This window comes from Schistocerca cancellata, chromosome 4 (assembly GCF_023864275.1).
Source record: "Schistocerca cancellata isolate TAMUIC-IGC-003103 chromosome 4, iqSchCanc2.1, whole genome shotgun sequence".
Classification (NCBI taxonomy): domain Eukaryota; kingdom Metazoa; phylum Arthropoda; class Insecta; order Orthoptera; family Acrididae; genus Schistocerca; species Schistocerca cancellata.
The window spans coordinates 677369381-677393248 of NC_064629.1; the positions used below are offsets into that span (position 1 = coordinate 677369381).

The window sequence follows — 23868 nt, forward strand, 5'->3', positions numbered from 1 at the left end:
AACACTCGGACTTCTTCTCCACCCTTGTATTCCTCCGTTAATTCCACTTTTTGTATTTTCTTGCACGGTCATTGGTTGAAGCGAAAACTGAAACCGGAAAGGGATGCTTCGGGGGAACACTGTTTTTATAGCTTCAGTTGCAGCCATTTCAAGGGCTAATATTGTAGTTTTCGGTGATCACCCAGTCACCTTATTTCTCAATTCGGAAAAAAATCTTTCATATGTATTTTGAATATTGTCTGGGAGCAAAGCAAATAAAACATGTGTTACCTTCGTATCCTCTTCTGTGCTTCAGATGTAGAAGTGTCTTGTGCAAATTGGTTGGTCGGAAGTATCTGTAGCACCTACAGCACGGCCGTAAAGGCAACAGCCGGAAAGTCCACGCAGCCCTCGCTGTTTATCCACGTTGGTCAAACATAGCTTGATGGAAACATGGCCCTGAACTGTCGACGCCTACAGTAGCCGTATGAACAGTCAGTGCGAACTCATCGGCAACAGGTAGTCGGGCAAGTCGCACTTATCTTTTGTTAGAATGATGCCTGCATCAGCATTAGGAGCCCTATATATTTCTGCATGTATTACATTAAATCATGTTGAGCCGGCCGCGGTGGTCTAGCGGTTCTAGGCGCTCAGTCCGGAACCGAGTGACTGCTACGGTCGCAGGTTCGAATCCTGCCTCGGGCATGGATGTCTGTGATGTCCTTAGGTTAGTTAGGTTTAAGTAGTCCTAAGTTCTAGGGGACTGATGACCACAGATGTTAAGTCCCATAGTGCTCAGAACCATTTGAACCATTTTTTTGAAATCATGTTGAGCGAACAAGAGGCATGAAAGTGCGGTGTCCCTCGGATATCGTCGACCTAAGCTGTTGGAATTGTGGATGTTATCACTACTACGTTTTGAAACTGTCGAACACGGAAATGTTGCTGCCTGGAATGAAGAAGCCTTCTTCAAAGCGGGGTCGTGTGGCTAGGGCCTCCCGTCGGGTAGACCGTTTGCCTGGTGCAAGTCTTTTGAGTTGACGCCACTTCGGCGACTTGCGTGTCGAGGGGGACGAGATGATGATGATGATGATTAGGACAACACAACACCAAGTCCCTGAGCGGAGAAAATCTCAGACCCAGCTGGGAATCGAACCAGTTCCCCCTGATATGACATTCCGTCACGCTGACTACTCAGCTACTGGGGCGCACCAAAGCGTGGTACAGCAATAACATGTCGCTTCTTCCCTGGCCTACTTGTTGCTCTGAATTGTCGTCTGATACAAATGTGCGTGATAAGCTAGCTTGACAAAATACCGTTCATGTCCTTCAGAACTCAAAATTAACTCCGCACTGAAATTTAAACAGCCTTGAACATATGACGTCAGAGATACACGAAACGCCTCTCTGACTTGGTGTTTCTTTTTTGCTGAAACCTGAGTCTTGTAATTTTGTTATTCTGAAACGTTGGTTGATTATATTATTAGTTATGTGTCACGTATATTTTTTCTTATGGTGATTTCTTCAAGTTCTTGCTAGTTTTAAGTTGGGCAGTGTACAAAACGGCAGTAGAACATTAGTTTTTGCAACAATGGAACTCGTTTCCGTACGGTTTCATAAAAGAACTACAATATTTTTGTCAAAATTGAAATCTGCTCGTGAAACAGGCGTATTAATTTTCTGTACTTTTTACCTTTGGGATTATTTTCGAAATGTTACTCGTATTTAAGCACCGTTCGCTTTTTTAAGCTCCCAGGTAGTGAAAAGCGCTTCGCGAACGACTAGGTCATTTGAAATATTTGCTCTTTGAAAGGAAGCCTTTTATCGTTCGCATGAAATGAAAACCCCTATAATTCGACCCAAAACAGAAAACATTTCCGATTTTGCTGGAAAATTTGCCTTTCAAAAACAGAACTGAAATCTTCAACTCTGAGTTTGATTTCCTCTTATCTGACTGGAGCCCTGGGTCCGCGAGGATGTTCACGATTAGCATCATAAATTCTTGACGGACATTCGCTATGGAACGCTAAGACAGAGACCACGGTTTTGATCGAACAGTTACGCTCGCAGCAAATTTTCCCACGCCGTCCTTTTATATGAAGCTTTAGACTTGTAACGGACTTGAAAGGTTGACGATTCCAGCCGGACGAGGATGTGCAGCAGGCAGTTATGTACTTCTTCACTCAACAACACAAGAGGTTTTACCAAACTGGTATCATCAGCCTGGTGCGTCGGTGGGATGACTGTGTCACTGCCCACAGCGATTTTGCTCCATTTTTATACCGATTCTGGATTTTACGGTCTTCGAGCGGAAACTTTTTGGAGTGAATAACAACCTTAATACTAAAGGAACACAAATCGATAATACATATGCCAAATCAGCTGTAGTTCTGCGTCCAAAATAACCCATCTCTAAATCTGTCGCATAACGCCATGGCGAAAGCAGAGTTATTCGTACTCTATTACTTCGAGCAAGAGAGAGAAAGAATCCGCCTCGGCTTCTATGATTGCAAACTATAGTTAGGTTGTTCAAATGTATGTGAATTTCTAAGGAACCAAACTGCTGAGGTCATCGGTCCCTAGACTTACACACTACTTAAACTAACTTACGCTAAAGACAGAAACACCCACACCCATGCCCGAGGGAGGACTCGAACCTCCGGCGGGAGGGGCCGCGCAATTAGTGACATGGAGCTTCTAACCGCGCGGCCACTCCGCGCGGCTATAGTTAGGTGATAGAATGACTGATTATTACTATTTCCTACTTCATAGGCATCAGTCACTGGTGAGTTGCCTGTCGTGCAGTAGAATCGATATTATCCAGCTGCTTGAATCACTGAAACACTGTCGATACAGTAATTGTGTCAACTTGGCATTAGACACCCCAGAATTACTTTCAGCGTTGACATGGCCCTTGATTGAGCATGCCTTACATTTTTTTGTTTGTTTGCAGTTATTAACAAAGATAAATCATGATCCGATATGGAGCAAGGAATGTACTGAACCACAATTGCATTGCATGTTAACTGCACCAAGCAGCCATCATTTTCGGTCAGATAGATGACTTTCATCACAGATGATGGGATGCCACGTTAGCGGGCTTAACTCGTATTTAGGAAGACACATCAGCACCTACAATCGGACAGACACGCAACGCGCAGATTAATTAAATGCCACGCACACGCGATTTCAGGAACAATAGAGGAAAGGCCTGGCAGCCGATCGCTGCGAATGACGCGACCGACTCGTTTCGGGAGCACCAAAATTACATCAAAGCAGCGGCTGTGTCGCGTCGGACAGCGGACCGCTACGGACGCAACGGCCGCAAAACGCTTCGTTCGGTATATCGGATCTGACCCAGCTGCCGCGCTCCTTACCGAGAAAGGGATATGCCTGTAGGTGCGGCTTGCGTTCAAAGCGACGTGAACGGCCGAGGCGAAGCGTTCCTCGAAGCGCTTGCAAGTTTCTGCAGATCTGAAGCTATAATGTGCGCACCACAATGGAGTACGGCGAAGGGTCTGTCCCACCGCCCTATTTGTTAGAGCTGCTTCTCGTAACATTCGCGTGTGGAGAGCTTGAACGCCTCGATGCGACCTGTAAGTCTAAGCTCGATAATCTTGTTTGTGTGTTGGTCCACAGACTCGGTGTATTTCATAAAAGTCAACATTGACCGTTGTAGTACGTAAATTTATTTTTAATTGTTGTGCTATTGGTCAGCTCCGACTAAGGCGTCATTATCAAGCACCTATAAAAATATATCAACTACGGAAGTGTTAAAGCCGGCCGCGGTGGTCTTGCGGTTCTAGGCGCTGCAGTCCGGAACGGCAGGACTGCTACGGTCGCAGGTTCGAATCCTGCCTCGGGCATGGATGTGTGTGATGTCTTTAGGTTAGTTAGGTTTAAGTAGTTCTAAGTTCTAGGGGACTGATGACCTAAGATGTTAGGTCCCATAGTGCTCAGAGCCATTTGAACCATTTTTTGGAAGTACAAACTTGCGTCAGAATCTGAAGATCTTGAAAACATAAGAAACTAGCGAACGTGGCAATGCTGCGCAGCTACTTAATATGTGTGGGAATTGGATATGTATTCCTAACTCCTTCCACCCGTTCTCTCTGCACCTTTCCTCTTCCCCTCTCTCTTTTTTCATCGTCAATCTCCTTCTCCGCACTCAATGTCCATTCCCCCCTACACCCCTCTCTGTCGTATTATAGCGCTGTCTCTAACATTGGGTTTTGTTTGTTGTCAATGCAAACGAAACGCTGATTGGGAATTATCGTCGCTGAAAGTAAATGGGTATAAAGAGATACGAGAGACACCTCTAGAGATGCTTTATCTGTGAGGATAGTAGCTTCAATGAAAGTACTGTGCAAAGTTTTAATCTGTGAATGCCGGCCGCTGTGGCCGAGCGGTTCTAGGAGCTTCAGTCCAGAACCGCGCGCCTGCTACGGTCGCAGGTTCGAATCCTGCCTCGGGCATGGATGTGTGTGATGTCCTTAGGTTAGTTAGGTTTAAGCAGGTCTAAGTCTAGGGGTCTGATGACCTCAGATGTTAAGTTCCATAACGCTTAGAGCCATTTGAACCATTTAAATCTGTGAACGGGTAGGGTAAGACTAAAAAGTTTTGCAAGATTCAGATCCCATAGCCGTATTCTAAATACAAGCCGGTAAGCCGTGGACACTAAGTACATTAAATGCATTCGCAATTGCGAATATGGAGAACTACCAGCTGTAGAATGGACGACTAAAATGAAAATTTGTGTCGGATCGGAACTCGAAGCCGCATTTCCCGCTTATCGCGAGCTGCCGCCTTACCATTGGGCTATCCGAACACGACTCACGGCCAGGCCCCAACTTCCATATGTCGTCAACCATGTATCTACAATCTGTGCCCTTATATCCATTATGTATATTCCCGTATGGGTAAGACATTTTACTTGAAAGTCGCTTGCCCGATGCCGGCGGATAAATACGATATTGCAGTGCCTGTGTTACTCCGAATTAGGATGCAACGCTCCTTTGGACAAGCATGGATGTCCAAAGCAACAGGCACTGCGGCGACTACAGCTGCTATGAAGTACTTAATGGATGTACGAGTACAGGTTGTACAACATGGTTCACGAGATATGGGAGTTTGGGTCTGGACGTGCTCGGATAACCAAATTCTGGGTCACGGGGTCCCGAGTCCGATTCCCGGCCAGGTTTGGGATTTTCTCTGCCCAGTGTCTGGGTGTCTGTGTTGTCCTCATCATTAAAAAAAATGGTAAAGCAACTGCTTACGATAAGCGTGAAATCCGTGTTCGAGTCCCGGCCGGGCACAAATTTTCATTATTTTTTTTAAACATTGTCAGTGATCTTTAAGATTAAAATTTGAAGATTAAAAACAGTCTTGATCGCAAATTTTTATTTTTATTGGAGTGACCGGTTTCGATTCTATTTAAGAACCATCTTCAGACTCTGAAAAACATATTACCAGATAGACGGATCGTTATAATAGTAAGTATATATAACAAAATGTATATTTATTTATTAGTTCTACATTTTGTTATATATACTTACTGTTATAGCGATCCCTCTGTCTGTTTTTTCAGAGTCTGAAGATGGTTCTTAAATAGAATCGAAACCGGTCACTCCAATAAAAATGAAAAGTCGCAATCAAGACTGTTTTTAATCTTAAAAAAAAAAACCTAATTTTCACTGTCCTGATAGCATTCTAAAGTTCATGTTTGTCCATATTCGTAATTGCGAATACGTTTAATGTGTTTAATTACGGCTGTAGACGGCGTAGTATCTGTTCCTTCGGACATGCATGCGGGGGAGAAAACAGATGATGATGATGATGATGTTTGGTTTGTGGGGCGCTCAACTGCGTGGTTATCAGCGCCCGTACAATTATCCAATCTTTGCTCAGTCCAATTTCGCCACTTTCCTGGATGATGATGAAATGATGAGGACAACACAAACACCCAGTCATCTCGAGGCAGGTGAAAAACCCTGACCCGCCGGGAATCGAACCCGGGACCCCGTGCTCGGGAAGCGAGAACGCTACCGCGAGACCACGAGCGGCGGACGGGGAGAAAACACAACAGCACATTGTTGTATGTACAATTTTTGTGTAGAAAGAAATCGAAAATGCTCATTTTCAAAGCACAACATTTTCTTTCTCGCAGTCGGTTGTAACACAAAACCTCTACACTGTCGTTTAAATATACGAGGGCTGTTCAGAAAGTAAGCTCCGATTGATCGCGAAATGGGAACCACAGTGAAAATTAGAAATGTTTTATTTTTAACAGTTAGCTACACCATCCAGCTACTTCTCTACGTAGTTGCCGTTCTGACTAAGACATTTGTCGTAGCGTTGTACCAACTTTCCAATACCCTCATCATAAAAGACAGCCGCCAGTGCTTTCCGCCAATTCTCTACGCTGGCCTACAGCTCGTTTTCTGTGCCAAAATGTTGTATTCATAGCCAGCGGTTCATGTGAGCAGAAATGAAACGCAGGGGGAGTAAATTACTGGCTGTATTGTGGGTAGTCAAACATTTCCAATTGAAAACGATGCAGGAGCATCTTCATTGCCCCTTCAGAATGCGGCTGAGAATATTGCCTTGTAGAAGAAACTGCACGACAGTTATGTAATGTTGGCTGTATAGCTACAGGCGAAATTTCTCACCAGGTCCTCGTACTTGGCGGGAGACACTATTCTCTAGACAACTTTACGCGATCACTGTGAGCTCAGAAATGAGAGGAGTGACGTGATGCTATCTAGGGTCATACTAGAGACACTGCCCAACACATCTGTGCAAAGCTTTATCGGATTATCATAGTCGTTTCCATTTCGCGATCAATCGGAGCTTACTTTCTGAACAGCCCTCGTACATATAGCTTATGTTCGTCTGGATGTTTATTTGAGTAACGTGTAAAAGTTTTAAGTAAATCGGCCAAGAACTTTTCGAAATTTTTGGTAACTCTTTTCTCCTGTATATATTACATATGTATGTATGTATGTGTGTGTGTGTGTGTATTGAACTGGGGACCTAGAAACGACGGAGAGGCTAAGTACCCGCCGGAGCATTCAGTGGTACACAGCCCCACAACAGACTACAGCAGTCCACTCACCCCACCGCCGCCCCACACCAAACACAGGGTTATTGTGCGGTTCGGTCACCAGTGAACCCCTCCGGGAACGTGGCATTCCAGACGAGTGTAGCGCCAATGTTTGCGTGGCAGAGTAATTATAGTGTACGCGTACGTGGAGACAGTGTTTGAGCAGCAATCGCCGACGTAGTATAACTGAGGCGGAATAAGGAAACCAGTCCGCATTCGCCGAGGCAGATGGAAAACCACCTTAAAAACCATCCACAGGCTGGCCAGCACACCGGACCTCGCCACTAATGCGCCGGGCGGACTCGTTCCGGGGACCGGCACGCCTTCCCGTTCGGGAAGCGGTGCGTTAGACCGCACGGCTGGCCGGGCGGGCTATTACATATGTAGTGAGGTATATATATATATATATATATATATATATATATATATATATAAGTATGAACCCTATGCCGCTTGGATTTTCAGTAGAGAATCGTGTAAAAATTCGAAATTCGAAGTAAAACGGTCAAGTACTTTTCGAAATTTTTGGTAACAATGTTAAACAACGACTTATCTTTATATAGTAGCACAGATGACACAGTCGTGATTTCGGCGCAACAACTGTCCATTACTTACGTGCACAGCTCCATTACGCGCCATGTTGCATAAGATGAGATCTGCAATCAGTTTGTCAGTCTACACGAGGAGTCACCCTTCAATGTTAGCATGCTTTGAGTCGCATAAGATCGAAAATACAGTAAAATATGTGGAAGATGCTCGTACAGCATAACTTGAGGATGGACGCCTGTTAGTGAACATTAATATGTGATGAATCTACTCTTCGCCTGTATGATGACTTGAACTCTGCTGGGGAAACTTTCAGTGAGGTGTCTGAATGTCTGTTGAGGAATGACAGCCCAATCTTCCTCAAGAGGCGAAACCAGAGATGGTTGGACGCTGGGGTCTGGAAAGAACTCAGCGTTCTAGCTCATCCCACAGGTGTTCCGTTGGGTTCAGGTCGGAACTCTGGGAATGTCAGTCCATTTCAGTAATGTTATTGCCCACAAACCACTGCCTCACAGACGCTGGTTTATGACAGGCTGCACTGTCATGCTAAATCAAATCATTATCGTCTCCGAACCATTCCACTACTGTACGCAATACACAGTGCTGTAAAATGTTCTTATTCTTCCATATTCAGCATTTTATTAAGCACAATAAGAGAACCACACAATAACCACGAAAGACACCCCTACCTTAAGACCCATTCCCCCGTATTCCACAGTTGGAAGTAAACATGGCAAGTAACGTTCTCCATGTACACAGTGTATAGCGTGTGATTCAGCACTCCAAAAACATTCGTTTCCAGTCATCCACTGTCTAGCTGTGTCGCTGTTAAGCGTCGCTTAGCACTGGATTGGGAAATGTGTGGCTTATGAGGAGCTCCTCGAACATTCTATCCTTTTTAAATCCGAGCGCACGGTTGACTGCTGGTAGCAGTTTGGAGCTCACGGGTGATTGATTCCGCTGATTTCTTGCGATTTTTACCACCAACCTCAGCAATGCTCGACGATCCCTGACCGTCATTATATGAGGTCTTCCTGGTCTTGGTTTAACTGTGGTAGTTTCTTCACATTCCCACTTCACAATCGCAACACCAACAGCCAAGGGTTGGGAAGTCCCCGATGGATTTGTTACTCACGTGACACCCAGTGACTAGTCCACGTTCGAAGTCACTGACCGACCCATTCTGCTGTTAACTGCTTCTCTACCGACAACACTGCATACCTAACCTCCTTTTATACTGGCGCGTCTACCGCTCGTGACATGTAGTGATCAGTACCACATTACATAAGGGCGTCCGCATCCTTCGATAATGTACAATACTGCATGCACATTCAATTTCATGTGGATTTATCCCAGCTTAGGCACATGTTGCCAACGGCCTTGCCGCAGTGGTAACGCCGGTTCCCGTCAGATCACCGAAGTTAAGCGCTGTTGGCTGGGCTAGCACTTGTATGGGTGACCATCCGGTCTGCCCAGCGCTGTTGGCAAGTGGGGTGCACTCAACCCTTGTGAGGCAAACTGAGGAGCTACTTGATTGAGAAGTAGCGGCTCTGGTCTCGTAAACTGACATACGGCGGGGAGAGTGGTGTGCTGACCACATGGCCCTCCATATCCGCATCTAGTGAGTGGGTTGGGGGTGACACGGCGGCCGGTCGGTACCGTTGGGCCGTCATGGACTTTTAGGACGGAGTTTAGATAGGCACATGTTATACGGAATTTCAAGCCATCGGCAGTCGTCGGTGTTTCCTTGGAGACCTTTTGTTTTAATCTTCTTCACAGAAGTTAGTCTACAGGTGTTAAGGATGTTAAGTCTGGTTAGCGACATGCCATTTTGTGTTTCCCGAACGACTGATCCAGCAATATCCCAATGATTTGCAATTAATGAAAGGGACATCAAATGGTTCAAATGGCTCTGAGCACTATGGGACTTAACATCTGAGGTCATCAGTCCCCTAGAACTTAGAACTACTTAAACCTAACTAACCTAAGAACATCACACACATCCATGCCCGAGGCAGGATTCGAACCTGCGACCGTAGGGGTCGCGCGGTTCCAGACGGAAGCGCCTAGAACCGCTCGGCCACTCCGGCCGGCGAAAGGGACATCCATCATGTTGGTAGCACGAAGACTGCCTTACTTTGAAATGTAATCCAAGAACTGCAGCAGCATATCTGTTAGAAACTTTAAATACTTTTCAGAGTCGTGTTAATAAAACAGGGACCAATAATGAGACACACTGACAGCTCAAGATCTTTGTTTACTCACGTCGCTCAACCAGTCGAGTGTACTGTCAAGATTGATTTGCCCATCGTTTGTAATTGATGATTCATTCGTAAACTAAATCTTACACGGAAACATTGCAACACTTTGCACTATTCGTAGACACCATTCGGAGAACTGTTGATGGAATGAAATGTGGAAAGTTTGAAATCCGTTGGAAGGTAATACTGGCAGAACACTTCTTTCACTGTGTCCACTCGCACATTCAAATTGTCTTATAGTAACATGTGGGTTGAGCGTTGCTGCCGCTACAATAATAACGCGATGGCAAATGTGGAAGCGAACACGTGAACTGTTCCTTGTTTTCATTGCCCAGCTTTATTTTCGGTTTTTTTATCTAATTCTGCAATTTATTTAATCATATCTTTCGCAATATGACGAAGATCGACAGCTTCGTCTGAAATGTGCACAAGCACAGAGTAAATCAGACTAATTTGATTCTACTCTTCCAAACAACACGTGGGTTTGTTTTGGGGCTAATTCTAAAGTGCGCCTTAAACTACAGTGGTTTAGTAGCAACACATACGAGCAGACTTATTGCAGAAGGGTTATCCTGTACGACGATTTAAACTAATTAGAAGCGATTGGAGAGAACAGGGGAAAAATCACCGAGGCACACGCGAATGCGTGACAGACGGGAGGAGAAGTTCGTTGCGAGGAGAGAGACAAATTTCGTGCTGTCAGCGCCATCTTGTTCGCCCCGGCGCTCGACAAGTCTCCACGTTGGCGTGACGGCATCGACGCCGCCACTTGGATTTCTCGCAGTGACACGGCAAGTAATGGGCAGAAATTCGATATTCGTGTCGCTGGGTCACACTGAATGTTTCACTTAGTGCCGAACCGCTCACGCCGTATGTTTTCACCCAGAGGGCAGATGGAGGACCTATGCACGACCTCAGCCAACCAGCACTCTACACAACTATTCTTCGTACTGTTTGAAACCACTGTGAAGAATAGGCCTCGCGTGTTTTTTACTGCCACTACTTTGTACATTACTCTCAAAATTATATTCATTTTCAAAAGAAGAAAGAAAATAATGCAAAATTTGCAAGGTTTAAAAATTTGTTCACAAGCAGGACACTAGAAGCAGTTTTTATTAGACTTAAGCGGTTTTTTATTGTAAGAGAATAAATCTTTAACTATGACAAATACGATGACATATGACGATGAGACCAACAAGCGTTGAGGTACAACAACGTATGATGGACTTATGACATCAATCGTGACATAGATGAGACATGTCTGATAGGCGAAAAGTAACGAATATCCGCAGGCCGACGCAGGATGTTTACCATATAGAGGACACGATCCTCAGTGGAAATTCTGTATGGGATGCATGGATGGCGCGATTGGTAGCTCACTGCCCAGCAAAGGCAGGGATCCGAGTTCATTCGCAACTCGGGGCATCTTTTAAGCTTTTCAGTAACATTCGTAGTGAATACGCTCGAGAGACAAAGGTGCTGGACGATGGAGCGCATTATCCTCCCCACATTTACGTCTTACTAAAGCTTACCTGACAAGAAAAGAGCATGCCTTTGTAGAATTCGTAAGTAATGGGCAGAAATAGACGCAATGGATGCATTAGACGAGACAAGAATCATTAACAAATGTCTGGACAATGTGATAGTACAAAATGAACCTTTGAATTGCGCGACACCTAAGATACTTCGTATTCGAATTCAGTGGCTGTCAGTGTCTGCATGAAATAAAATACGAGCTTACGGAATATGAGACCCACTTTGGGACAGGATTCAGAACTTCCGCCGAACGGGGTAGCCGCGAGGTCTTAGGCGACTTGTCACGGTCCGCGTGGCTCCCCCCGTCGGAGGTTCGAGTCCTCCCTCGGGCATGGGGGTGTGTGTCGTCCTTAGCGTAAGTTAGATTAAGTAGTGTGTAAGCTTAGGGACCGATGACCTCAGCATTTTGGTCCCGTGAAACCTCACCACAAAATTCAAATTCAATTCAGAACTTCCTACCAGACAGAACTGAACATGTCCTTAAGGGGGCTAAACCGTCAGATGTATGAGTAATTTCAGAAACACCCCAAGAAAGTGTGATATAATTTACGGTTATTACTGATTCCTGTGATTTATTGGCAATAAAGTAATCGAACAACGAACAGTAGTTGGTCCCTCCACCTATTTATGCACAGTAGGTTACATTTATTCACGTTGAGGCTCAACTGACACTTCTTTCACAACGCCTCGATCATCTACGAGTTTATTACACTTTTCTGCCGTTGCAACTGTTCTATAAACAACAATATCATCCTCGTACACCCTCACTGGACCTATTCACTAGATAATATACAAGAATAGGAAACTCCACGAGACTGCTCCAGGATGATGCTGTTGTTTATAGGGATGTTGCAACGGCACGGACCTTTCTATTTTATTCACCAAACCATATATAAAAATTGGAAGCTATGTGAAGTTTGCGGATGATGCTGTTGCACGTGGAAAAGTTGTAGAACGACTGGAAAAACCGACATAAGGCAGCAAAGTTAATGGCTCTTTCTCTAAATATGGGATGTATGAAAAAATTATGAATAATCTGTACATTGAACATGAAATAAAGGAAACAAAGGAAAATTTGGAATGGGTATTAAAGTTCAGGGAGAAGAAATAAAAACTTTGAGGGTTGCCGATGGCAATGTAATTGTGTCAGAATCAGAAAAGGACTTGCATGAGCTGTTGAACGGAATTGATAGTGTCTTGAAAAGAATTATAAGATAAACACCAACAAAAACAAAACAAGTGTAATGGAATGTAGTCCAATTAAATCAGGCGAAGCCGGGGGAATTAGTTTAGGAAACGAGACACTAAAAGTAATGGACGAGTTCCGATATTTGAGCAGCAAAATAACTAATGATGGCTGAAGTACAGAACATGTAAAACGCAAACTGCACAACAACAAGAAAAACGTTTCTTAAAAAGAGAAATTTGTTAATAGCGAAAATAAATTTAATTGTTAGGAATTCTTTTCAGCAGGTATTTGTCTGGAGTGTGACCTTCTACGAAAGTGAAACGTGGACGACAAGCAGTTCAGACAAGAAATGAATATAAGTTTTTAGAATGTGATTCTTCACAAGAATACCGAAGATTAGGCGGGTAGATCGAATAACTAACGAGATTGTATTGAATGTAGTTGGGGGAAAAGGATATTTGTGGCGTAACTTGACTAAAAGAAGGAATAGATTGATAGGAAACATCATTAGGCATCAAAGATTAGTCAATGTGGAAATGAAGGGAAATGTGGGGAGTAAAAATTGTGCCGGCCGGTGTGGCCATGTGGTTCTAGGTGCTTCAGTTTGGAACCGCGTGACCGCTACGGTTGCAGGTTCGAATCCTGTCTCGGGCATGGATGTGTGTGATGTCCTTAGGTTAGTTAGGTTTAAGTAGTTCTAAGTTCAAGGGGACTGATGACCACAGATGTTTAAGTCCCATAGTGCTCAGAGACATTTGAACCATTTGAGTAAAAATTGTATAGGGAAACCTAGGCATAAATATAACAGGCACGTTCAAATGGATGTTGGATGCAACAGTTATTCAAAGACCAAGATGTTTGAACAGGACAGACTGGTGTGGAGAGCTGCATCAAACCTGTGTCGAGACTGAAGGTAGCAACAACAATAAAACCAATGAGTTTTTTTTTTTTTTTTTTAGAATATTCAAAATGGAAAACCATGCACCGACTGATATTAAGAGCATAGCCGGAATTCTGTGGAATTAAATCTTACGATTATCTGAAGGCTGTCCACAATCGCGTAAATGCGAGGAGTGCCCTTACCGACTGAACTATGAAAAGGGCGGGTAATGGCCCTTCACAAAGCTCGCTCTCACTTGTCAAGCTTCTCTTGAGTTTGGCGGGGAGGTGTTCCTACTTATCTCAAACGGTAAAAGCATTGTCCGCGAGGGAAAAGAGCCCCTGTTCAGGTCCCGCTTCCGTCGACAGTAGAGCTTGCCACAACATTTCTAGTTTACAAAACATAACTGATTGATCTGTAGTTTCAACATGTAGTGAAAGTCAGCGACCTGTTATCTGACTTTACTTTTTCGTGTCCTTGCAACTTTTCAGTCATGGTCTCTGATCCTTGTCATCTGTTCTAAGATTTTTGGTCCAGTATTGGGCGACGTCAATAGCTGCACTGTTTCCTAGTCTTAGATCAGGGCTTCACAACATACGTGCTCGCGGAGCAAGCTGTGAGCAGCAAGGCGCGAGCACGGAGCAGCGCGAGCACGCTACCCCCACTACCGGACCAGAGCGGAGAGTGGGGAAAGTCACGTGGGGCACACAACAGCTGCCGCCAGTCAATGTAAATCCGCGGCCACCTGCAGGGATATCACTCACGAATTATTACTGCGACAAATGAAACAAATAAAGGAGAATGTACAAATGCCACATAATTTTATTAGCTTAGTGTATGCCTCTACATTCGCATTAATTTGTGAACTGTTACACAACAAAAGGTGTCACTGAAGTGTGGGATTCTCGGTTATCTTGTACTTTTTGCCCTTTACAATTGCGTCTATGTTCGGAGTAATTGTTCTTGTGCATTTTAGACGCAGCGTGCAGTTTAAATTTCGATCAGACAATGCGTTTCTCAGGCGCGTCTTGTTACATTTCATTGCAGAGAACAGTTGTTCACAAACATACGTGAAACCGAACATTGATATTATTGTAGCCGCCAGTTTGTGCAAACGAGGAAATCTATCCCGAGGGAAGTGTCTGTAGAATTCCAAAATGTTTTTCTTGTTCTGAAATTTGTCTCTGTATTCTCTGTCACACTGCAGGTCAATAATTTCTTACTGCAGCTCAGGACGAATCTTTTAAATATTCGCTGAATATGGAGAGAACAGATCAAAATCACTGTCTAGTGCTGTCAGATCTTGAAAGTGCTGATCAACTAAATATGTGAATAACGTTCACAGTCTTTGTGAACATCTTGCATGGATGATAATTTAGGAAAATGAGCTAGGTTTCCTGTTTCCAGTTTTCATTTTAAAAGCTCGTATTCGATCTATGAAATGAGTAATTAGCAGATCTTTACCTTGTAGTAAAATGTTCAAAGCATTCAGGTGGCTAGTTAAATCTGCTAAGAACACGAGATCACATTCTAACGCGCGCGCCCGCATCTCGTGGTCGAGCGGTAGCGTTCCCGCTTCCCACGCCCGGGTTCCCGGGTTCGATTCCCGGCGGGGTCAGGGATTTTCTCTACCTTGTGATGGCTGGGTGTTGTGTGCTGTCCTTCGGTTAGTTAGGTTTAAGTAGTTCTAAGTTCTAGGGGACTTATGACCACAGCAGTTGAGTCCCATAGTGCTCAGAGCCATTTGAACCATTTTTTTTCTAACGTGCGCGCGCATTTCCCCTCCCTTCCCTCCCTCCCTACTCCGCGACCTTGCACCTGCTCGCGAGCATGTGCCTGAGCAGACGCGAGTACTCGCGCTCAAAACCGGCCAGTTGTTAAGTCCTGTCTTAGATCTTCGAGGGTGCACTTATAAGGACTGATAGGACAATAGAATTTGCGTGGCACACCCTGCACCTCAGCACAATCGAATAAAATGTGGCTGTCGTCTTATAACCTCCACCTTGATAGATTTGTCTTTAATGGTGCAACACCTATTCGTAGTCTGTTTTAGGTCCTCCAAGTTTCGCACTCCAGTAGGTACCATTCTAATTTAAATGGAAACTTGCTCTCTGCAAGGTACATTACATGCACTGCCTGAAAAAAAAAAAAAGAAGGCACTCAGAAGCCTTGGTCGGATGTCACTGTAACTTCTTACACGCACACACCATCGATGGATATGTAAATGATTAGGGCTGCAATTCTCTGCGACAGGTAGAACGAGTAGCAGAGTGAATCTGCGTTGTTCATGTTGTGTTATCTCCAGGCCTGGTAGGATATATAGTGGGCACGAACAGATTCAGAAGTAGATAGATTTCTGTGAAGGACTTGGAGATGCCACGTACTCGTGTGAGAAATCGTTGTCAGTGTCTATGAAAGTTGTGGATCTCCATTTGGCCGGCTTGTCGAATCGAGCAATATCCACCATTTGTGGGACATTAGGATGTGACAGTGGTCCGATGTTGGACTGCATAGGGATGCGAGGGCAGGCATACTATTCGTCTTGAAATTCCGGTCGACGATGTCTGAGCATTAGAATGGAGGCTCGTCGTATTGTGCACGAAGCACATCATAACCCTATCATATGTGCGCCTACTATCCGAGGACAAGTGATGGACTCTGTACAACATTATGTCGTTTAGCACCACTGGTCAGAGACTAGTGGCAGCAGGGCAAAGGAATTACCGTCCCACGCTTAGGCTGCCGTTAACACCAAAGGAAATACTCTTGCGTTTGGAGTGGTGGCTTGACTGGGAAGCACAGGTTGCTGATGAATGGCGTCGCATTGTGTTCAGTGATGAATTGCAGTTCTCACTGCCTCGAACGACCATCGTCGGCGAGTACGGCAGCGACTGGGGAGAGGTCCCATTCTTCCAATGTTTTATGGAGGCACAGTGGTATTACTGTTGGCGTCATGATGTGGAGAGACAACGGGTATGGCTTCAGGACATGGCTGGTAGTGTTTGAGGGAACTCTGGTGGCACAACGGTATGTCACGAACATCCTGCATATTCATGTATTACTTCTCGATGTAACACTATCGGTGCCATTTTTCAACATGCCAATGCTGGTCCGCGCATGGCACGTGTCTTTATAAACGGTTTGCATGATGTTCAGGTACTCCTGTGGCCAACAAGATCCCCATTTCGATTTCTGATAGAACATGTGTTTTACCAGCTCGGATGTCAACTTCATCCCAGTGCCAGTACGTAGGATATCAAGAACCAGTTACGAGAGATATGAGTTAGCTTGCCTCAGGACAGGATACAATGGCTTTATGACACCCCTCCAAACCGAATCGTGCATGCGGCCAGGCCAGAGAAGGAGCAACATCATACTGATAATTGAGCTCACACCGTTAAGTTCTTTGTAAACTGGACTCGATTTTGTAATCACTGCAATAAAAAAAATGGTTCAAATGGCTTTGAGCACCATGGGACTTAACATCTGAGGTCATCAGTCCCCTAGAACTTAGAACTACTTAAACCTAACTAACCTAGGGACATCACACACATCCGTGCCCGAGGCAGGATTCGAACCTGCGACCGTAGCGGTCACGCGGTTCCAAACTGAAGCGCTTAGAACCGCACGGCCACACCGGCCGGCTGCAATAACATCACATGCCCTATCATGCCGTGAAGTTTAATTTTGTTTCCTCTTCACTTTTTTTGTCAGGCAGTGCATTTTTCAACGAAGGCCTATTTGTACTTTTCCGTGTATTCTGTTGCTGATCGTCGAGTGCATGGAGCAGAGGTGCCAGTTTCTCTATAGAGTTAATCCAGAGATGTTGCCATCAGACATAGATTTGTAAAACTATCGTAGGCTATAGTAAGTAAGGGTCGACTACGGTAGTTTTGGTCATTTTGGTTCAAATGGCTGTGAGAACTATGGGACTTAACTTCTGAGGTCATCAGTCCCCTAGAACTTAGAACTACTTAAACCTAACTAACCTAAGGACATCACACACACCCATACCCGAGGCAGAATTTGAACCTGCGACCGTAGCGGTCGCGCGGTTCCAGACTGTAGCCCCTAGAACCGCTCGGCCACCCCGGCCGGCGGTCATTTTAGATAACAACCGTGTTATGTGGTTACGATCTTAACTGACCAAAGCTATTAGCAAAAATAGCGGAGTCTACGCTTACTTACGATAGTATACGGTAGCATAGGGAAGTTTTACAGCTCTATTGAAATGTCTTTAGCCTATAAAAACTACTGCATCCAAACCATCCAAACAGCTAAGAGAGCAGTAACGAGGAGCAGCACAGAAAGCAACTTTGTTGCATTAAGTGATAAGTAAACCCTACTGTCCTTCGAAGAACAACTGGTAAGACCCCTTTCTTTTCCACTGCAGAGTACGCCTGCCCAGTCTGGACTAGATCTGCCCATTTGAAAGAGGTGGATGTCGTCCTGAATGAGACATGCGGTTTTGCAAGTGACCGTGTAACAGAGGTCTGCAAAGAGGGCGTTTTGATTGCTCATACACTCTGGAGCTTACCGCGCGCCGGCATGCTCGAAACAGACAGGCTGTGGTCGAACGGGGCGCCGTGGTGGGGGCAGAGTGCTGTTGTCGCGAACGTTTCAGTATGTGTGTCTGCACGCTGGTGTCACTTGTGACATATTCCCACCAGATAATGAGACTACACTCACATCAGTTTAGTTATGCCGTAGGTGTATATTCCTGGGCGGTAGTGTCTAATCGCGACATCATTGTGATCCGTAAGAGAATATTTACAGATATCACAAAAACAAAGCCACATCATAATTTCCTTCTAGCTTATCGGATATTTCATCACATATTTGACGTACAGTGTTTAACGTATCATCTCTATGAGAACCAGACTGCATTTACAATAATCGGAAAGACTACACAGCCCGTATCTCGTGGTCATGCGGTAGCGTTCTCGCTTCCCACGCCCGGGTTCCCGGGTTCGATTCCCGGCGGGGTCAGGGATTTTCTCTGCCTCGTGATGGCTGGGTGTTGTGTGCTGTCCTTAGGTTAGTTAGGCTTAAGTAGTTCTAAGTTCTAGGGGACTGATGACCGTAGCAGTTAAGTCCCATAGTGCTCAGAGCCATTTGAACCATTTTTGACTACCACAGAAATGTCACTATTCTAAGCAACGTCCGAATTTCGACTTTCTCATCTATGAGACGGTGACAGCACTCTGTCAGCTCTCGCAGTTTCTACGTTTAATAGACGATAATATGACAGTAGTATGGAAACTGACATTTTGCAATTAAGTACGATTTTAATTTGCTGGACACGCAGCGGGTGTTAGACAAGAAAATACGGTCTACAGTAACTTAAACGTACCTCTTTATCTACGGGTCCTGTATTACAACGATTTTTCAATCTGTGCGCCCATAGCAAATGCGTTGTTCGATACTTCTCGCCTTCCAGCACTCCGATTGCTACTTTGAATGGCTCTAAAAATTTACGGGCTCTTTTGTACTCTTGCTGTCGTAGCCAGTAAGTTTTTCAGAGACGTCTCTCACCAGAAGCATTTCCGTGATTTTGTCGTACAGTCTAACTACACAGTGTAGCATTCTAATTATACTGTTCCATCGATTCTTGCTTCAGGCTTGTCTGTATCGAATTCACCTCATCAGTTTTCTTCATAAGCCGTGGGATAAAACACTGCAACTTCATTTATCAAACAACTGCAGCCGCGCGGGATAGCCGTGCGGTCTGAAGGGCGCCTTGCCGTGGTTCGCGGGGCTCCCCCGTCGGAGGTTCGAGTCTTCTCTTTGGCATGGGTGTGTGTGTTGTCCTTAGCATAAGTTAGATTAAGTAGTGTGTAAGCCTAGGGACCGATGACCTCAGCAGTTTGGTCCGATAGAACTTACCACAAATTTCCAATTTTTCCAATCGTCATCGAAAACGCGTTACAAGACTGTTGTAAGTAGGCTGTTTAGGTTTTTATGTTGGTAACGGCAAGCAGCGCTCTGTATGAAAATCACAGACTGTGCTGTGTGCAGTCTGTGGCTGGTTGGACTCATTGTTGGAATATTCACTTGTGTAGTGTTGGGCAGTTGGATGTGAACAGCGCGTAGCTTTATGCAGTTGGAGGTGAGCCGCCATCAGTGGTGGATGTGGGGAGAGAGATGGCAGAGTTTTGAGAACGCACGATCTGGACGTGTGTCCGCCAGAAAAAGGAAATTTGTAAAGATGGATGTCATGAATTGATATACTGACTTTTGAACATTATTAATGTAAATACATTGTTTGTTCTCTATCAAAATCTTTCATTTGCTGACTATGCCTATCCGTAGTTGGTGCCTTCAGTAGTTATATCTTTTATTTAGCTGGCAGTATTGGCGCTCGCTGCATTGCAGTAGTTCCAGTAACGAAGATTTTTGTGAGGTAAGTGATTCATGAAAGGTATAGGTTATTGTTAGTCAGGGCCACTTTTTGTAGGGATTATTGAAAGTCAGATTACCGTTGCGCTAAAAAAAATTGTGTGTCAGTTTAGTGATGATCAGAATAAGTAAAGAGAGAAATGTCTGAGTACGTTCAGTTTTTCAAAAATGACTCTGAGCACTATGCGACTTAACTTCTGAGGTCATCAGTCGCCTAGAACTTAGAACTAATTAAACCTAACTAACCTAAGGACATCACACACATCCATGCCCGAGGTAGGATTCGAACCTGCGACTGTAGCGGTCTCGCGGTTCCAGACTGCAGCGCCTAGAACCGCACGCTCACTTCGGCCGGCTACTACCGTCTCAGTCAGAGACAAATGAGCTCTTAAAATACTGGGGATTTAATCCTAGCAATTTGAATAATGTTGCCTCGCTGTAATTGTTGATAAGGCCCCCAGGCATTTTTTGTTGTAATAAAAGTGAGTTGTCACCAATACCTTATTTCAAAGCGCCTAATTTTGATAAACGAAGCGTGCAGTAGTATATAGACAACATTTCCCTGCATCGTTCCATGTATCCACTGTGATTACAAATGCATTGCCGCCTATGGCCTGGATAATGTTGAGCATTATACTCGCCCATATTCATCAGCTTATTTTTCTGTCTTTTGTGCTACTGTCGTAGAACATGAAAAATGTTGGAGACGTCTACGTGTCGCAATTCTGAACCGACGTTAAGAAGCTCCTGATATAAAACCCGAACTCCTACATCTAATATTAATACAAATGGACCAAGCTCTCTGACAAAGATTTCTGCACACCTTTTTACTTTTCGTAGCTTTCGATGTAACTGGTAATGCCTTGTCATGTTCTACAGACATGTGCCACCGTCTTTCGCACTCTGGATATATTCTTTCGAATCGAGATTGGTTTTCACACTCTCCATCTTGCGTTCACGTATCATGATCCTACAGGGGGCGACTGAGTGGCGCTCGGTTAACTAGTGTAGAGGGTCAGACAGCTCGAGAGTCGGCTACACGAACGAGCGAGAATTAAGTCGAGAGCAGTTGTTCACTGCGGCCAAAGCGGTTGTGTTGACATTTGCCGGACGTAACGCGGAACTACATGCACCGAGCAATTCGAGCGAGCGTAAAAGTCAGATGCAGTCCTCAGTTGCGCTCTACCAAGAATACACGGTTCAGTAGTTTAGGTACAGCACATAAATGACGTAGTAGATGGTCGGATTACCGGTAGTATTGGTAGCATTTATAGGGAAAGAAACGTAAATGAACTTGTGAGAGAGAAACCGGGAGCCGACGACTTCCCTTCGTTCATTTTTTTCCCCACATAATCAGAACCACACGTAATTAAGCGGTAGTCCACTGTGTATTTTATATCATTACAAAATATAAACTGCATTTAATAAGTAATGAAAATTTGTTGACTACGTAACTTTATGTAACGAAAGAAATTACTTCTGATTCGAGTTTACATGCACAAACACAAAAATCTGTTTAATTATCGTTGTTATTTTGTAGTCAGTAGATCGTTCTTCACCTTGATCAAATGTAATAGTTTCTTGTTATAAATGGTAAGTGCGAAAGTTGTTTAGCAATAACAGAAACATTTTATATAAGCTCGAGGGAGTATTGAAGCAATCTTTCATATGTTTTTGTTTTGCGTTTTCTTTAAATTGCGTTTTCTAGCGCTATATGATAAATCTGTGTTCTTAAAAATTTTAGCTTGCCTCTGTTTCACGTTACAAATCAACGTGAAACAGAGGGATGTTGTAGTAAAGATTTTAAAAAATGCAAGGTTATCAGATAGTGCTAGAGAATGCAACTTCCTGAAAAAAACGTAAATTAAAAAAAATATCAAAATCGCTTCAATACTCCTACTTTCTCTCTCACATTTATTTATGTCTCTTTCCCAACCAATGCTACCAATACTACTATTCTAGTTCTACTGTGCCAAAATTACCGAGCCGGTGTTCTGGTAGAGCGCAACTCTACCTGTTAAGAATACTCTACATATTTAGGAGTATCAGTGTGTTCTATTTGCAGGCCCTCCTAACATTGTCTTGTCTGTCTAGGGAAATGCACACACTTGTGTTTTAAGGAATTTGATTTGAACGCGTTGACATGAGGAGGCAACCACTGATGCTAGGTGGGAAGGAAGCAGTGTTGCCAGTTCGAGCAGTCAGCTGCTTCAATGGTCGGCCGGGATGGCGGCCACAGCGTGGATGCTGCAGGCGTGCTCGATCCCTGGGGAGAGGGCGCGCCACTACTTTATCTTGCCTCTGGGGAGGGCTGGCGGGGTGGCAGAATTCACGCGTGTCCTCCCCGGCTTCGGTCCTCACGGCTTCCATTAATCAAACAGGCGAGCGTTACGAAGGCCAGCTCGTGGAGGATTCGCGTCATTGCTCCCCTGTTCCATTTGGAACAGAGCTAACTGCTCCCGCTCTAATGACGCAGATTCGGTGAAATGTAAATTTCTGGAGTCGCAGGTGCCGCTTCTTGGTTTCCAGGCCAGCGGTCATTTACTTACACACCAATGAAGCGAAGTGCGGCTGTTTGCTGATTATGCTGTGGCGTACGTGAAGGTGTCGTGGCTGAATGACTGCAAGAGGATACAAGATGACGTAGACAAAATTTCTAGTTGGTGTGATGAATGGCAGCTAGCTCTAAATGTAGAAAAATGTAAGTTAATGGAGGTGACTAGCATGCCGTAATGTTCGAATTCAACGTTAGTAGTGTTCGGCTTGACAGAAGTAGGTTTGTTAAATATCTAGGCTTTACGTTGTAAAGAGATATGAAACAGAGCGAGCACTTAAGGGGAGGTTTAGTATCTTTGGTTTAAAAAATCGATTTTTTTAAAATTTCATTTTTGGATCCATAAAAGTGTTTAGAATCCACCCCTAAAACGGTTTTTCCGAATACGGAACGGAAATGTTTGTTATTCGCAGTTGAACAAAAAAATGCACCTGCCTGAAATCGGCCTTTTTCACACATCAGTTTCTTTTCGGGAATTTCGATTTTGTAGCCGCGAAAAATTATTCTATGTGCTTGCCCGTGACTAAAACTGATAAAGTGATCAAGGAGCTTACGACGTACTACGGCTTGGCAATCCGACGGCATTCCAATTCGGGCAACGTATTTCCACAAGTGTTAAACGGATGACCACCCACAACATCAAAATTGTTCGGCTGGGGAAACTAGTTGGTGCAAGTGGCGCATTGCAGAGGCTACCAGACATCTGGAAGAATATCAACACGACCAGCCGCTCTCCAAAGAAGTTCAAAAAGTGATTCATCCGATCTACGAGGTCCTTTCAGAGGACGAGTTATTGTACCGGTGCTTGGGAGGAAGCACACAACATTCAAATGAAAGTTTGAACGCGTGTGTTTGGAAGTTAGCCCCCAAGCATTTGCATTGTGGTGCGAAGACTGTGGAGACTGCGACTTACCTGGCAGTGAGCAGCTTCAACGAAGGGTATTCAGCAGTTCTGAAGACCATGACAACGATGGACGTCACCCTGGGACTCTATTCGACGCAGTTCGCCAAGCATTCGGACGACCACCGGATTCAAGCGGCCGAAAACCGCTTGTCACCGGCCGTACGAGCGGCTCTGGATCGGCGCAGGATGGCCCAGATCGAGCAGAACGCTCTCTATGAGGAAGAGGAAGGACTACTTTTATGGACCCGGAATAACAGATTCAACGTAAGTTGCATAATATTGCATTTATGTGTAGTCGGAACTTCAAATGCGTTTTTCTCGAAATGACTTTTTTTATCGCGCGGTATGGTAACTTCAAATCTACTGAACCAATTGGCACGATTCTTTGTTTCCAACGAAGCTAACTAAATTGTCTAGAAGTTTTACCACTTTTATTCCGATCCATTAACTATAAATATTTTTACTTGGCCGACGAAGTCGAAACATTGATGAAAAAACCCCTATTTTTTTCAAATGGC

The 23868-nt window shown here is 44.5% G+C and overlaps 1 protein-coding gene and 1 pseudogene across 1 annotated transcript in view; one reads left to right on the plus strand and one right to left on the minus strand.

Annotated features, from left to right (window-relative positions):
• Window positions 1-23868, minus strand: part of LOC126184378 (plexin-B) — a 981143-nt gene that overhangs the window by 61062 nt on the left and 896213 nt on the right. The window lies entirely within an intron of this gene.
• Window positions 8998-9114, plus strand: LOC126185767 (5S ribosomal RNA; annotated as a pseudogene).